Source organism: Oryctolagus cuniculus, chromosome 15 (assembly GCF_051225735.1).
Source record: "Oryctolagus cuniculus isolate XC-2025 breed Fujian yellow rabbit chromosome 15, ASM5122573v1, whole genome shotgun sequence".
Classification (NCBI taxonomy): Eukaryota; Metazoa; Chordata; class Mammalia; order Lagomorpha; family Leporidae; genus Oryctolagus; species Oryctolagus cuniculus.
The window spans coordinates 81120575-81136530 of NC_142881.1; the positions used below are offsets into that span (position 1 = coordinate 81120575).

Sequence of the window (15956 nt, forward strand, 5' to 3'; positions counted from 1 at the left end):
TGGAAGTACATTGAATCTATAAATTCACTTAGCACTAATTGACATTTGAAGAATATGGAATATTCCAATCCAAGGCATAGTATTATCTCTCAGTTACTTAGATTTTAATTTTTTTTTAGTTTGCAGTGCACAGATTTTATAGATATCTTGCTAAGTTTCTCCAAAAATTTCATTTTTATTATAGTGTATATTGTATCTTAATTTCAGTTTCCACTTGATTGTTGCTAAGACATAATAATGCTCTTGATTTTTGTAAACTAACTTTTTATCCTGCAATGCTATTTAACTTACTTATTAATTACAGGTGCTTCTGTGTAGATTCCATAGAATTTCCTACATGAACCATAACATCTCTGGCTAGTAAAGACAGAATCTACCTCAAGATGTTGTTAATGTCGTTTTCTTGATCTACTGAACTACCTAGAGCCTCTTGTATACTGGGAAGTGATCTGAAAATAGTTGTTCTCTTCTGCTTTGGTTGCTTTTCATTTCCTTAACTGCCTATTGCATCAGCTGGAAATCTTAGCACTATGGGGAAAGTGGACATCCTTACTTTGTTCCTGATTTTAGACACAGTTCTTTATTTTCAACAAGAATGATAGTACCTGCAGGTTTTTAGTATATTTCCTGCTCATATTGAAAACATTTCTATTCTACTTTGCTGAGAGTTTTATTAGGGTTGAATGCTGATTCTTTTTTTATTTTTAATTTCATTTAAATTTATTTGAGATGTAGAGTTACAGAGAGAGTGAGAGATAGAAAGAAAGGTCTTCCATCTGCTAGTTCACTCCCCAAATGGTCGCAAGGGCTGGGGCTGGGCTGATCTGAAGCCAGGAGCCAAGAGCATCTTCTGGGTCTCCCATGTGAGTGGCAGGGGCCCAAGCACTTGGACCTCCTCTAGTGCTTTCCCAGACCACTAGCAGGGAGCTGGATCAGAAGAGGAGCAGCCAGGACATGAACCAGCATCCATAGAGGATGCCGGTGCTGCAGACAGTTTAGCCTACTATGCCACAGTGCTGGTCCCTGAATGCTGATTCTTGTCAAATGCTTTTTCTGTATGTATTGAGTGATTTTTTAAAAGTCTGTTATATCGTGAATAACAGTGATGTCATATATATAGATCTTGTATACTTGGGATAAACTTCATTTGGTCATAACGTGTTTTCTTGTATGCCATTTAAAAAATTCATTAATATGGAAGGCAAGGAATGAACCAGAGAGAGAGAGAGAAAGGGAGATCTTCCATTCACTGGTTTACTCCCCCAGTGGCCACAATAGCCAGGGCTGTGCCATGCTGAAGCCAGGAGCTAGGAACTCTGTGTCTCACATATGAGTGGCAGGATTCCAAGTTCTTGGATCATCTTTTGATGTCTTCCAAGGTGCATCAGTAGGAGGATGGATTGGAAATGGAGCAGCTCAGACTCAAAATAGAATTGAAATGCTGGCACTTCAAGCAGTGGCTTTAACCCACTGTGCCATAGTACCAGCCCCTTTTTGCCTATCATTGTATGTACTTTGCTTAAATTTTTGTTAATAATTTTGAATATTAAGGCTATTGGTCTGCAGCTTTTGTTTTCCTTTTAATATCTCTATGTGGTTTTGAGGTCAAAGTAATGCTGACCTCATAGAAAGTGATAGGCAGTATTTCCTTTAATTTTCTGGAATAGGTTATGCAAAACTGTTATAATTTCTTCTTTGAGATTTTGATAAAATTCATGGAATCATCAGTTCTTGGAATTTTTTTGTGTGTGAAGGATTTTTAATTTTCCTGTATATTGAGTTTCTTTAATAAATATATAGTTTTTCAAAATGCATATTTCTTTTGTGAGCTTTGGTAGTTGTGTCTTTCAAGGACTTTCTCTCGTCTGTTTAGGTCATTGGTTTCCTTGACATTAGCATGTTAAAATATTCTGTTATTATCCCTTTAATGTAGGAGTGTGCAGGGTTTGAGTGATGTCACCATTCCCTATTCTGAAATTGGTGATTTGTGTCTCCTTCCCCTATGTATTCTCAGGCCAGTATCACCAGAGGATTATCAATTTTATTGACTTTCTTAGGGACACTTGTAGGTTTTTCCTCTATTGTTCTTCAGTATTCATTGATTTCACCTTAAGTTTCATCATTTTATTTCTTTGCTTTTGATTTATTTTTCTTTTTCTAGTTTTTTTTTAACATAGAATTTGTTGTCATTGAATTAAGAACTTTCTTTTTCTAAAAAAAGTCAGCATTTAATGATAAACTACCCCTCAATACTGCTTTAACTGAACCCACAATTTTTTTTTTTTGACAGGCAGAGTGGACAGTGAGAGAGAGACAGAGAGAAAGGTCTTCCTTTGCCGTTGGTTCACCCTCCAATGGCCGCCACAGCTGGTGTGCTGCTGCCAGCGCACCGCGCTGATCCTATGGCAGGAGCCAGGTACTTATCCTGGTCTCCCATGGGGTGCAGGGCCCAAGCACTTGGGCCATCCTCCACTGCACTCCCTGGCCACAGCAGAGAGCTGGCCTGGAAGAGGGGCAACCGGGACAGAATCCGGTGCCCCGACCGGGACTAGAACCCGGTGTGCCAGTGCCGCAAGGTGGAGGATTAGCCTAGTGAGCCGCAGCGCCAGCCTTGAACCCACAAATTTTTATAAAAATGAATGTTATTGTGTATTTCTAAGGTATACAACATGATATGGGATGCATTTGATAATGAAAAGGTTGCTCTGGTGAAGCAGATTAAAATATCCATTCTGTCTTGTAGTTACCTGTGTTTTTTGTTTTACTGGCAAGAGCAGTTAAAATCCATTCATTTAGCATGAATCCCCAATACAGGACACTTTAGTTACCTGTAGTCCTGGCTAGGATTTGGATGTAGTTTGAGTGTCTTCACGTATCTTGTCTTGAGGCTTCACGTATTGAAATTCAGTCCCCACTGTACAGTATTAAAAGGGTGGAAACTCAGCCTGAGTGTGGTGTCTGGTGGTAAGGCCTGGAGGAGATTGTTGGATTAGTGGAGCTCATTGGGGCAGGGCAGGGATGCGGTCCTGGTGGCTTTACCTGGAGAGGAGGTCGGACACAGAGCTATGTGCTCCCTGTCCCTTGCCCTGTGCTTCCCCAGGTGGCCTTGGGACTGACTGCAGGAAGACGTCACCATATATGACCCTTCGACCGTGCACCTCCATCACCTCTTTATCATGTGGCCTGTGTCAGGTATTTCCTTGTCATAATGTGAAGGTGACTGGCATGTCCTTGTGCTGTGCATTAGCTCTCTAGAATTGTCCATCCTGGGTTTGCTGCTTTGTGTCTTTTTTTTTTTTTTTTTTTTGACAGGCAGAGTGGACAATGAGAGAGAAAGACAGAGAGAAAGGTGTTCCTTTTTCCATTGGTTCACCCCACAATGGCCGCTGCTGCCGGCGCACTGCGCTGATCTGAAGCCAGGAGCCAGGTGCTTCTCCTGGTCTCCCATGCAGGTACAGGGCCCAAGGATTTGGGCCATCCCCCACTGCACTGCTGGGCCACAGCAGAGAGCTGGACTGGGAGAGGAGCAACCGTCACTAGAACCCGGCATTTTTTGTTTTGTTTTGTTTTTTCATTTGTTTGTTTGTTTGTTTTTAGCAGTTTTATTTTTAATGTCTTTAGACACCACCATACTGTTTCCTGTAATAGTTATAATTTGAAATACTTTGTTTCCATTGATGTTCAGTTCAAAATGATAATTTCCCATTTTGATTCCTTGTTTGATTTAAAAAGCACAATTCAGAGAGAGAACTAAATGAAAATGAGCAAAAAAATGCTTCCCTTTGCTATGAGCTACCAATGTGACCTCAACCAGATTACCATATGCTCTCACAAGCTGTGTGCATGGCTCTGGCACATCCTTGTTTCTCCTTGATGGCTCTGCTCAGAGACCTTTGTTGAGAATCATCTCCACTCTATTTGCCCTGGTGAACTTTGGAATCATGTCAGCAAGTTCCCCTCAAAACCAATCAGTTTTATAAGAATAAAATTAAGCCCATGCCTTATTCAAATACTTAATACAGTATGTATTAAGCTTCTGTATTTCAAGAATGTTTTTTTAAATTTGAGCAATGTCTTAGAGTTATTTTTTCATATAATTTTTTATGTTTGTCTTCCTAGGGTATTTATAATTTTATTCCTTATATATTACTTATGTAATTTTTAGAAACTATTCATGGATAAGTAAGTAGATTTACATGAACTCACTTTGAGGGATCAATGCTTAGAACATCATTAGGGAACTCATTAGTGTACCATAAATTCAGCATTCGCAGCATTCTTTTTTGTTTTAAGTGTTCTTATTTTTAGTTTCGGACAACAATGCACTGTAGAACCATAATGGATAGCTCTTGTGTACTTTCACCTTCTCCAGTGATAGCATCTCCCACAGCCACAGTATGTCCTATGCAAATCATATTGGTACAACTGAAGTAGACACCCTTTTGGGATTCACAATCAGTATTCCTTTAAAAAATGAAATATGGGGCCCAGTGCTGTGGCACAGCAGGTTAAGCTGCAGCCTATGATGCCAGCATCCGATGTGAGCATTAGTTTGAGTCCCAGCTACTTCACTTCTGATCTAGCTCCCTGCTGTTGCACCTGGGAAAGCAGGGGAAGATGGCCCAAGTGCTTGGACCCCTGCTGCCCTGCTACGCATATGGGAGACTCAGAGTTTCTGGCTGTTGGCTTTGGCCTGGCTGAGCCCTGGGCATTGTGGCCATTTGGGAAGTGAACCAACAGATGGAAGGTTTCCCCCTCTTCCACTTTCTGTCATTCATTCACCCAATCACTCTGCCTTTCTTTAAAAAAATGAAATATAGATGGATGTTTGGCATAGTGGTTATATACTGAATTCCTGGGTTCAATAGCCAACTCTGACTCCTGACTTCAGCTTCCTGCCAATGCAGACCCTGGGGGGCAGCATTGGTTCCAGACTCCTGGTCATTGGAAACATTTGGGGAGTGAACTCACAGATTGGAGCTCTCTCTGTCTCTCAAATAAATAAATACCTAGAGAATAGAGTGAACTGGAAAGAACATAACAGGAGGCAACATGAGGGGTGTTTGGCATGCTATGCTTATCACAACAGTTTAGAACTACTTGAGATGGCTGCATCCCATATTAGGCTGGGGTCAAGTCCTGGCTCTGCCCTTGATTCCAGTTTTGTACTGATTTGCACACTGAGAGGCAGCAAGTGATGGCTCAAGTGTTTTGAGTCCTTGCCACCCATGGGAGATAGAATTCTGGCTTCTGTCTGGCCCAGCTCCAATTTTGGAGGGCATTTGGAGAGTGAACCAATGGATAGGAGCTCTGTCTGTTTCTTTGCCTTTCAAATAAAATGAAAATAAATCAATTAATAAAAATTGTGAAAAGAAGACTTTATGAATAATATGGGTATTAGGTATGTTTTATGAAAGCTTTTTTTCACTCTTGCTGGGTTAGGATATAAAATGTCAGGTCTGTGCCCAAAAAGCTCAAAAAATATTGTGCTGGACCTTTATCAATTGTAATAAACTTCCCCAGTGTCTGCATAGATTTAGAATGAGGGCACATCTTTGCCTTTGGAAAGGAATCAAAAATAGGACTCTTTGTTATTTAAAAGGCATGAACCCTCGGGAAGGGGGGAAGTTACTTCCTGGCCACAAACCCCTGCATCATGTCACATGCCTCACCAAGTGTTATTTAGATGTCAAGTTTCACTGTAACAGTGTTTTCTGCTCCAAATGTTTTATACACTGGGCAATTAGGATAATTATTTCAGAATATATTAATTTCAGAATTGGAGTATCAGTGAGGCAGTTTCAACAGAGAATTGGGTACCTGGCCATTGTTGGGCAGGTCTTTCTGATTCTGAAATTCACATTTTTGCATTTAACCATGGTATGATGGAACTGATGCCTTCTCTGCTTTCCATGTGTGAGAATTAAAGGATAAATAGTCCTTGATTCGCCCTTCTTGTGGCTCCTAGTGGGGAAGGTGTTTCTTAGGTATGAAATAATGGCACTCTGTATTACTATGGGCATGCTAAAAGGATTTGGGTGGAGCATGGTGTAGGGCATCTGGGGAGAACATGTGGTGACCTCATGGGCAGCCAAGTGGCCCCTGTCCTGAGACTTGAAGGCCATGGAGGGATGCTCGGTGGATGAGATGTGGAAGGCAAACTGACAAGGAGAGAACTGTGTGATACACACAGCAACCAGAGGTGGTGGTGTTGGAAAATACGAGGACACAGATTTTCCTTCTCTTCTTTGGTGCATTTTTGGGTAGGGTGGGGAAATATTTGAAGAAAACACATAATTCTTGCAGAGGCAAAATGTAAGAAAGCCCTGGAGATCAGAAGAGAAGGGGGGCTGAGGGAGGGACTGCCCTTTGAAGCCTCTTAACAGAGCTCTGTAATTAGCACTGGGCAGGAACAAAGGCAGATCCAGGGGTGCAGAGAACCCATAAGCCTCAAAAATCTGAAAAGCGAATCAACTCATCATCATCAAGTACTTCATTGGGCGCCTGCCAAGTCCGCACACAGAGTTCTGTTCCTCATGGCAGAAATACATGCCACTGAGTTTGCATTCACTCTGCTGCCTCAGTCAGTTGTTTCACAGCCAGCATAAATCAATAGCAACCACCCGGGGCGCAGTGATTGTTGGAGGTTCAGCTCACAATGAAGACAGAACAAACCCCAAACCACAGGCATACCCACTGCCTGGACCCACAGGCATTGCTGAGGCCTGGGGAGCCAGGGAGCCATTCCAGCCCTCTGAGAGGGCCTGGGTTTGGAATAATAAATAGTTATTCACTGTTTAATCCTTCACCACCTGCATCATCTGAAAACCTCAGGCAGTAAAGGGCAGCTTGTTTGGGGCTGGTGTGGGTCTATGTGCACCCAGAGCACAGAGTATGTGGATCTAATGATCTGCCAGCTGACAGAGGGGCCCAGCCAGACACCATCTGACTATGGTGGCCACTAGAGAGCCTCTTCCTCTTCACCCTCTCCTGGAACCCAACCCTCCTCAAACATGGGATTAGAAGTTTTTGTAAAGAAACACCAAAGACTTTGATTCTAGAGAGTATTGTTTTTACAGAATTGCTGGAGGAGAGCTTGCAAATGCATAGGATCTAAAAATACTAGACAAATCCTCTTTTGGCAATGTCTTTGGGGAAATAGTGTCCCCTGCCCCCAGATGCTGGTGGTAGGTTGAGGACCTGGGAGAAGGAGCGCAGAGCTAGAGGTGACCAACAGCTTCTACTAGCCCTCAGTCACCAGGACTCCAGAACTGGAGGGCTTAACACTTCGCCCCTGGGAAGTTGACCCCGGCTAAGGCAGTACTGAGGAGAGGTTTCCCTGCACAGCGCCTGAGGCTGCAGATGGGTACCTGGGAGCACACAGAGCATCACTGAACAGGAGCCTGCCCCTGCAGCATCTGGGAGAAGGAATGGTAGGGCCAAGTCAGAGAAATTGAAGGCTTCGGTGAGTCCCTCATCTCTGTTTGGTAATGTGCTCTTAGATCTCACTACCCAATCTTGAGTTGTTGTCATTTCCCTCTCCAAGGGTCAGCCCCATAAAGTGACTTAATTGATTCTTTGCTTTGTCTTGTCTGGAGAGCCATTCCTCTAAAATGAAGTTTAGTTTTTTTTTGAGAGGCAAGGAGAGACAGAGGGAGAAAGACATCAGTCCTGTCTGCTGATTCACTCCCCAAATGCCTAAAACAGGCAGGACTGGGTGGAAGCTGGGAGCTGGAACTCCATCCAGGTCTCTCACCTGAGTAACAGGGACCCAACTACTTGTGCCACCTTGAGGCTTTCTAGGATGCTCATTAGCAGGAAGCTGAAATCAGGAGCAGAGCTCAGACTCAAACCCTGGTACTGCAGGGTGGGATGTGAGCCTCTTGACTGATGCCTCAACCACCAGGCTACCTATCCATCACTACGACTGGAGAATCTTAATATAGTCTGGGGTGAGGGTTTCTTCATGAATAGCACAAATATTTTTTTTATAGCACAAATATTAGAGTCTGGGATCTTCAAAACCTTGGGTTTTGAAATCCATAAGCCTCTGTTTAGAGGCTTTAATTTGGTATCACTTTTCTCAATGAAGCAATGATGCCGCTGATTGAAGGCCATGGAAAGTGTAAGGAGTGCAAATACCTGGGGAGAAAATTTCTCCAAATACATCCACGACACTTATTTGACAGAAAGTAAGCTTCTATCTGCTTGGATTCCCTCAAGCTAATTACAGTGTTTTAAAATTCCTTGTAATAAGACATGAAAAAAGAAATGAGATGTAAATAGTAAAATAAAACAATTGATGATTTTCTGGTTACATGGGTGCTTAGAAAATCTAAAGCAATCAATTCAAGCACTATTATTGTAGTCCAAAATGTAGAACAGTGCATGATAAAAATAATACATCTGTGTATATAAAAATCAGTATGCACAGTTGTGATTGTAGTGACCTCAAAATCTTTAGTCCTCCATTTTACAGAATATCCTATCATAAACTTGTTTCTCTGTTGTAGGGTGTTCTAAATACTATCTTCACAGTTGATGGTTTTTTTTTCAATAGAATTCTTAAAATCAATGGTTTTTTTCACTCCAACCATGATCGATAAGATGTGAAAAACAAAAAAATAAAGTCCGTCCATGGTAACAGATAACATGATGATCTACTGTCTCTAACTGAGGGTTTTGGGCCCTCATTTTTCCTGTCATCTATCATATGGCATACATAATATTGTCATCCTTATTTTCCTAAAAAGAATATTTACTATCAAAGACGTAAAAGAATCTTGACTAAATTTCCATGCGACCACCATCATGCAGTCAACACAGCAGAATCTAATAGATACCTACACTTTGAAAGCAAACAAAGAGCAAACTTCTGTATAGTCGAACATAACAAGATCAAGAGGAAAAGGACATGTTTGTGTCAAGTCTAACAAGGAGAAAAGATGAAGAGCTTATTCAAATGCACAAGCACTCTCAAGAATGCAGTGTTTTACTGTGTGAGGGATGTGAACAAAAAAGAGCATCTACAATTAGCCAAGGATTGATTGGAAGGTGTCCATCATTTTTAGTATTCAAAGAATCGCTAATGTGCGCTACCTTTAGAAGTCATTTTGTAGATGCTAAGCAAAGTGAAAAATTATGATAATGGAACTTAAAGTTGGTTGGTATATGGTCCTATTGACATGATTATTCATGACTGGTAAGGCTTGAAATGGGAAGAACTCCTTTCAACAACGTTGTGGAAATATTTAGTGAGAGACATAAAGGTCTTCACATTTTTCTTGACCCAACAGTTTCAAACTCTGTGAATTTATGGCAGTTTTTTTCCAGGATAAAAACTCCACATTTGCACAGATAAGTTTGTTGCAGCAAAAGAAGGGTGTGGTTAGTTAGTGTGTACACTGACAGGTCTGCTCTTGGACTTGCTCATTGACAAGTCTCTTAACTACCTGGTGACCTTGGGTAAATGATGTGACTAAACTGTGTCCCAGTTTCTTCATGTGGATAATCATGATGGGGCCTAAATTGAGAATTGTGGTGAGGATCAAATGAGTTAACAAATAGAGATTAACTTTAAAATGTGTGGAACATTGTTAAGCACTCTCTATAACAATGATTACAACAAAAATGTGTTTAAGAGATCAACTTAACTACTCAACAATAGGAGAATTGTTTAAACATTATATTACTCTGACATGATGCCGCTTCATAAAACCATTAATATAGTATTTTAATGACTCTAAGACAGAAAAACAAGGTTATGGTAGATTATTGAGCATAATGAAGGGCAAAAATTTCAAAGGTTCCTAAGGTTACAACCATGGAAAATATGCATGAAGGAAGGAAGAGGAAAAGTATCTGTTAGTGTAGGGTAGTTGGATCTGGGTAGTTTGCAGAGAAGTTCCTTTCTTCTTGTGTCACCTTTTTTAATTTTAAAAAAGTAAGCTATGCCATAATGAAACCAATTCCAATTCCTTTTTTTTTTTTTTTTACAGGAAGAGTTAGTGAGAGAGAGAGAGAGACAGAAAGGTCTTCCTTCCATTGGTTCACCCCCAAAATGGCTGCTACGGCTGGCATGCTGCACCGATCCGAAACCAGGAGCCACTTTCTTCTTCCTAGTCTCCCATGCGGGTGCAGGGCCCAAGCACTTGGCCATCCTCCACTGCCTTCCCAGGCCACAGCAGACAGCTGGACTGGAAGAGGAGCAACCGGGACAGAATCTGGTGCCCCAACCGGGACTAGAACCCTTGGTGCCAGTGCTACAGGTGGAGGATTAGCCAAGTGAGCTGGGGTGCTGGCCACCAATTCCTTCTAAACACTGCCTTTGGGTTTGGCTACTCCGGTGTGCTAAATTGAGAACTGGGGATGAGGTCATTTGTGGAACCTCAGGGGTTGCAGATGCCAGACTCGGCAGCAATAGCAGGGGGTGCACATTGGCATGCCCTCCAAGCCCCAGTCCATTCAGTAAGTGGCTCCAGCCCACTCTGCATGGCTCTGGCCCCTGCTGTGGGAGGCAGGTGATCCCGTCCAGCCAGATAATCTCTGTGAGATTCTTTGTTCCATTTTTTCTGTTGTTTTCTTTTTTTATTAAAGATTATGATGACTTTTTTAAAAAAAATACATTGATTTACATTATACATAATATACACTATTAAGGTGTAATTGGCCCACAAAAATCTGCCCATACTGAATGTGCAGAAGCTGGTGAGTTTAGAAAGATGCCCATGACTGCTACTACTACTTCATCAAGGTAATAACCTTGTCCATCACTTCTGAAAGTTTCCTCCTGCACCACTGCCCCCTTTTATTTGTTTTATTGTGGTAAGGACAAGAGACAGAAATGGGGCATTGTTGTTTAACAGGCATAATGGTTTCAATTTTGCAAGAGGAATAAGTCCTAGAGAGCTTCTGTATGTCATAGTGCCTAGAGTGAATGCACATGTAGCTACTTGAGGGGGACTTGGCTTTATCTGAGAAGATGCTAAGGGCCTCAGCATATGCTGCCGTTAGATGGTCCAGGGCAAACATTTGAACAGCACTTCCTGAGGAAGAATTGAGCAGTGAGATGACTGAGTTGCTGGTAATCTGGCCAGCTCTTGCCCTTGCAGGGATGAGCCTGTACCAGAATGAGACTAGAAAAGGTGGACTAGTTTATAAGAGTATTAAAGGGGAAGATAATCTGGGATCTTTATCCAAATGCTGGTGCCTTGGATGGTAATGGTCCTGTACTGGTATGATATTTAGATTCTGGCCTTCCAGAGATACTCGGACTCTAGGCAGAAAGGTATGGCTTGAGGCCAGATCACTTCTTTGCTTTGCCACTAAGGTGATGTCTGTGCATCATAGCAAATACACTGCAGTGGTGGTCTTTGTGTTTACTGCTTGATGTGTTAGGAACAACACTCATGGGTCCAACAAGACTGATTGTATTGGCTCATTCATTTTCTTAAGTAATATTTGAGGTCGACTGTGGGTCAGACACTATTCTAGGCTCTGGGGATATGTTGAGGGCAACAACCAATCCATGCCCTCAGGAAGACAGTGTTCACTCTGTACAGATGGCAATGAATAGGTTGGCAATGGCACATATCATTTCATGTGCCTGAGACTACAAAGAAAAATAAAGCAGGAGAGGATGGAGAGTGACAAGTGTAAGAGGGCCACTTCAGATAGAGTGGGGAAGACTTCAAGGGAGTTACATTTGGTCAATGGGCTAACTGCAAGGAGGAAGTGAGATCTGAGAGCTACATGAAACATAACAGGAAATTTTTTTGCCTCTACATAAATATACCTAGAATCCAGACACTTCTCCCAGTCTTCACTGCCAACTCTCTGGACCAAATCACCATTAATATCTAATCCTCCATCACAATTGGTCTGTTCTCAACACAGCCTCTAGGGTGTGTTTTTAGAACTCAAAAGTTGTACGGTGCAATTTTAGTGCTGAAAGTCATGAATGACTTCCCATATCGTTTACAGTCAAACTTCAAGTTCTTAGCATAGCCTTCAAGGTCTGATGTGAGCTGTGTTTGTCTCCTGTGGCTCTGTGAAGTAGGATGAGTGCTCTGCACAGTGTGGGCTAAGGCCTTTCACTCCAATTATCATCCTAAACCTGGAGGAACAGAGCCTTCTGTTGCTTCCTTGGGCCCATTGTTGACTCTGGACAGCTCCAGGGAGGCTGGAGACAGTGGAGACTGTAATAAGAGCTGAGGTCTAAGAGGGATTCCTATCTCACAATCCCACTCCTAGAAAACAATGAGAGAATTTGGTCAATGGCAAGGGCTGAAATCTATTGTGTTTAGGTAACTAAAATACACATCACCAATCTGGATGTTTTGACAGTGAACTTTATCTGCGGATTGATGTTGCATTCATTTTGCTAGTTCTGACATCAGATGGAGACCAGGTAAAGAACAGGTAAAACACAGTATTCTGGAGGCTGGGCCTAGAAGGGGCACACATCACTTTCTACCTAATTCCAATGGCCAGAGCTGATCATAAACCCCTCCTGGATACAAAAGGATAGGTAGATATTTGCCTGTGTGCCAGGAAGAGAAAGGTTTGGATGTCCTGCCACACCTGGAAGAGCTGGCTCCTGCGCATGAGCTGGGTCTCAGTGTTGAGAATTCCAGGCAGATGAAATGACATGACAGGCTGTGTTCACTCTTCTGGCAGAACTTGGGCCTTAGTCAGCACACCTAATGCTATGGCTTAAAATGCTATCTATACTCGGGTACCCCAGGCATTTTTATCTCCAATTCAGACCCCCTTCTGAACTCCACACTTGAATGTTGTTATCCAGCTGTCCACTGCAACTCTCTGGGTACTTAATGTATCATTCAAAAGTAATACTTCCAAAATGAAACTCCTAAATTCTTCCCTGTGTCTCCAAATTTCCTAATCTCAATGAAAAACAATTGCATTATGCCAGATACTCAGGACATGGCTTCTTCATTTATTTAGCTCTTTGCTAACATTTCTAGCTCATCAACAAGTTCCTTTGGTTCTATCATCAAAACAGCAGCATTTTCCATAGATTTTCCTTCTCTTTGCTAATGCCACCTTTGACTTAACCACCATCATCTTTTGCCTGGAGTTTTGCAATGTCCTACTGGTAGATTTCCCAGCTTTGTTCCTTGTCTCTTGTTCCTAGACATTCAAATTTCTATGATACTGACAGATCTCTCAGTAGAATCTTCTGAAAAAAGAAATCCCATTTTCAGAGGTCCATGGTCCCCAGAACTTTTCCAGGACCACTTCCATTCTCTTTTGAGGTACCCAGACCTGCAGGCTCTGTGTGGAAGATTTTCACTAAGCCCTTGGTCTGAGTAGCTTGGAAGCCAGTGTCAACTGGATCAAGTCTTTTTAATTCAAGGCGTATTTTAGGAATGGAGCACATCTTGGAGCTGTCTGGATACCTGTTGTCAAAATCTACCATCAGAATGTAAAATTCACACTATACAAACTAGTGTTCAGAGTACAGAAGGTTTATTGGACAAAGAATAGGTGGTCGTGAGCAGAACAGAGACATACAGAAATGAATCGGACAGTGCCCCTGCCCTGTCATCTCTTCCACATGGACAGCCACAATTCACCTCAGAGGAGAACAATTAGACTCAAGAGGTCCCGTCAGATGCAGAGGCTCACAGGGCACAGCTGGACTGGTCTGGCCCCCAGGGCCAGAGAGGGGCAGTGCCTCCAGTCTATGTCAATAGCTGGAAAGGGGTGAGGTAGGGACGAGGATGATGCTTTTCCTTTGGAATAGACAGGGAAACTGAGCCCTCCGGGGAGCCAGGGAGTGTATGTAGAGGTGGCCCAGAGAGGGGCAGGGCAGCATAGCCCTGTCTCAGTGGAGGTGGTGCGAGCTGTGGCAGTTCCCCTGATGACCCAGAAGCTGTGCAGGCAGGGCGGGTGGAGCTGGCAGGTGAGCAGCAACTGGGCACAGGTGTAGCCTGGTGCTGATACAGGTGGCTAGAGCACCACAAGGCCTTGTTGCAGGTGCTGCGTATGAAGGGCTTAGTGTAATGCATGGCGGCTCTGCAGCTGCAGAGGACAGGCAAAGACACTGGTGCACTCGGGTAGCTGTAGCTCTAGTGAGGCTGGGAATCCCTCAGCTGCACAGTGCACATGTAGAGGACTCGGCTGGCACTGACGAAGCTTGTGGTGGAGGGAGGAGTGTAAGTAGAGGCCTTGGGGGGCAGGAGGCATGACCTTTGGAAAGGAGGGCCAAGGTGGGGGGACCATGGTGGCATCTTAAGTGGCAACTGTGAAGAGGAGAGAAGTTAAAATCACCACTTCCTTCCCTTTTTCTCACTGCTAATGTTACCCCTTTCTAGGCCTTATTTTTTTAAAGATTTGTTTATTTATTTGAAAGTCAGAGTTACACAGAGAGAGGAGAGGCAGAGAGAGAGAGAGGTCCTCCTCCGATGGTCCACTCCCCAATTGGCTGCAATGGCTGGAGCTGCACTGATCCAAAGCCAGGAAGCTCCTCCAGGTCTCCCAGGCAGGTGCAGGGGCTCAAGGACTTGGGCCATCCTCCACTGATTTTCCAGGCCACAGCAGAGAGCCGGATCAGAAGAGGAGCAGCCAGAACTAGAACTGGTGCCCATATGGGATGCTGGTGCCCCAGGCCAGGGTGTTAATCCACTGCGCCACAGCGCCGGCTCCCTTTCTAGGGCTTTGACTGATCTTACCTCCAAAATGAAAACTGGTTTCAGACCAGGTCTGCCAGATTCCATAAAGATGCTCCTGGGCCACCTTCCATAGAACTCAGCAAGACTAGGGGCAACCTGCCCTTGCCCCTGAGTCCTCTACCCGGCCTGCTCAGAGCCTGAGTGATGTCCTCCCTCTTCACTTCCCTATCCTCTGTGCACCAACAGCAATCAGTTTCCAAGTCAGTTTCCTTCTTTTCGTCATCTCAGCCTCCCTGTCCCACACTGGGGACTGCCTGGCTCCTCCCCTTGGGCCACGCCTGAGCCTGGGGGATTCTCCAGACACCACCTGGAAAGCATCCCTTCTCTGCAGACATCTCTGCCTCTTGACTTCATCCCTGGGATTTCCCCAGAACCCCACTAGCCCAATTCCCTCCACACCTGTAGGCCTCTCCATCTTCCCCCACTACAGAACCCCTCTTTGGGATGCCTCAGACACCTTCCCTCTCAGCTCACCAGGGCCCCTGTGTCCTGCCGCCTGCCCTGATATGAGGCACTGATCTTTACTTCTCCCTGTCCTCTCCTAGTCCACGTTACACATACCAGGACAGCTGGGCTACCTTTGCCAAACTGTACCTTGGCATCCCCCTTTCAATATATGATTGGCATCTCTGTTTCCCTTCTTTCCTACCTCCTCAGCTCGCTGCCCTGCCCCCATTCACAGTAGGCCCTTGCACCTGTTTTTGGGTCTGTTTCCCAAACAGCTTCTCTGGTCCCCTCTGTCTGTAAGCCCACTCCTCGTCCAGGCATCTCTGCTCGCCAATCCTGCCACAGCATCTGAGGGTCCCCTCCTACTCCCCTTTATTACCAAAGGAGCCCTGCATCCCCCTTGGCCAGACACGTGGATCCCACCTTCCCCTTCCTTGCCACACAGCACACTCACCCTAGTGGTTCCAGCCTACACCCCCGGCTTTAGCCCCAACTCAGGCTCCTACATCCCTCCTAGGCCCCATACCTGGTGCATGGCCTCTCAGTCTGCAGGGGCTGCCATAGTCCTGGGGCTTTTCTTGGCAAGTGCACCCTAATGCCTATTTTAAACTTGAAGGTATCCTTGGAAAGATAGAGCAGCCATGCCTCGTAAGCTAGGTTTATATTGATGGCGTTTTCTAGAATGGGGATTTGAACCAAGACTCAAAAGGAGTCACAGAGGTCTGTGTTCCCTTGAGCTCACCCGCGCGCCCCTTAACTTGAATGTCCCTTTTTCATTTGACTCAGAATCGAGAGCACTTTCTGGTCTTGTTT

The 15956-nt window shown here is 44.0% G+C and overlaps 1 long non-coding RNA gene across 9 annotated transcripts in view; it reads left to right on the forward strand.

Moving 5' to 3' along the window:
* The window catches only part of LOC149122106 (uncharacterized), a 159225-nt gene that overhangs the window by 84077 nt on the left and 59192 nt on the right, over positions 1–15956 (forward strand). The window contains exon 5 of one of the 9 annotated variants that reach the window (XR_016221094.1): positions 9999–10724. The exons of the other annotated variants lie outside the window; for them this stretch is intronic. This is a non-coding gene — a long non-coding RNA (uncharacterized LOC149122106). Of the gene's footprint in view, positions 1–9998; positions 10725–15956 lie in introns of those variants that run through there. 9 annotated transcript variants of the gene reach the window in all.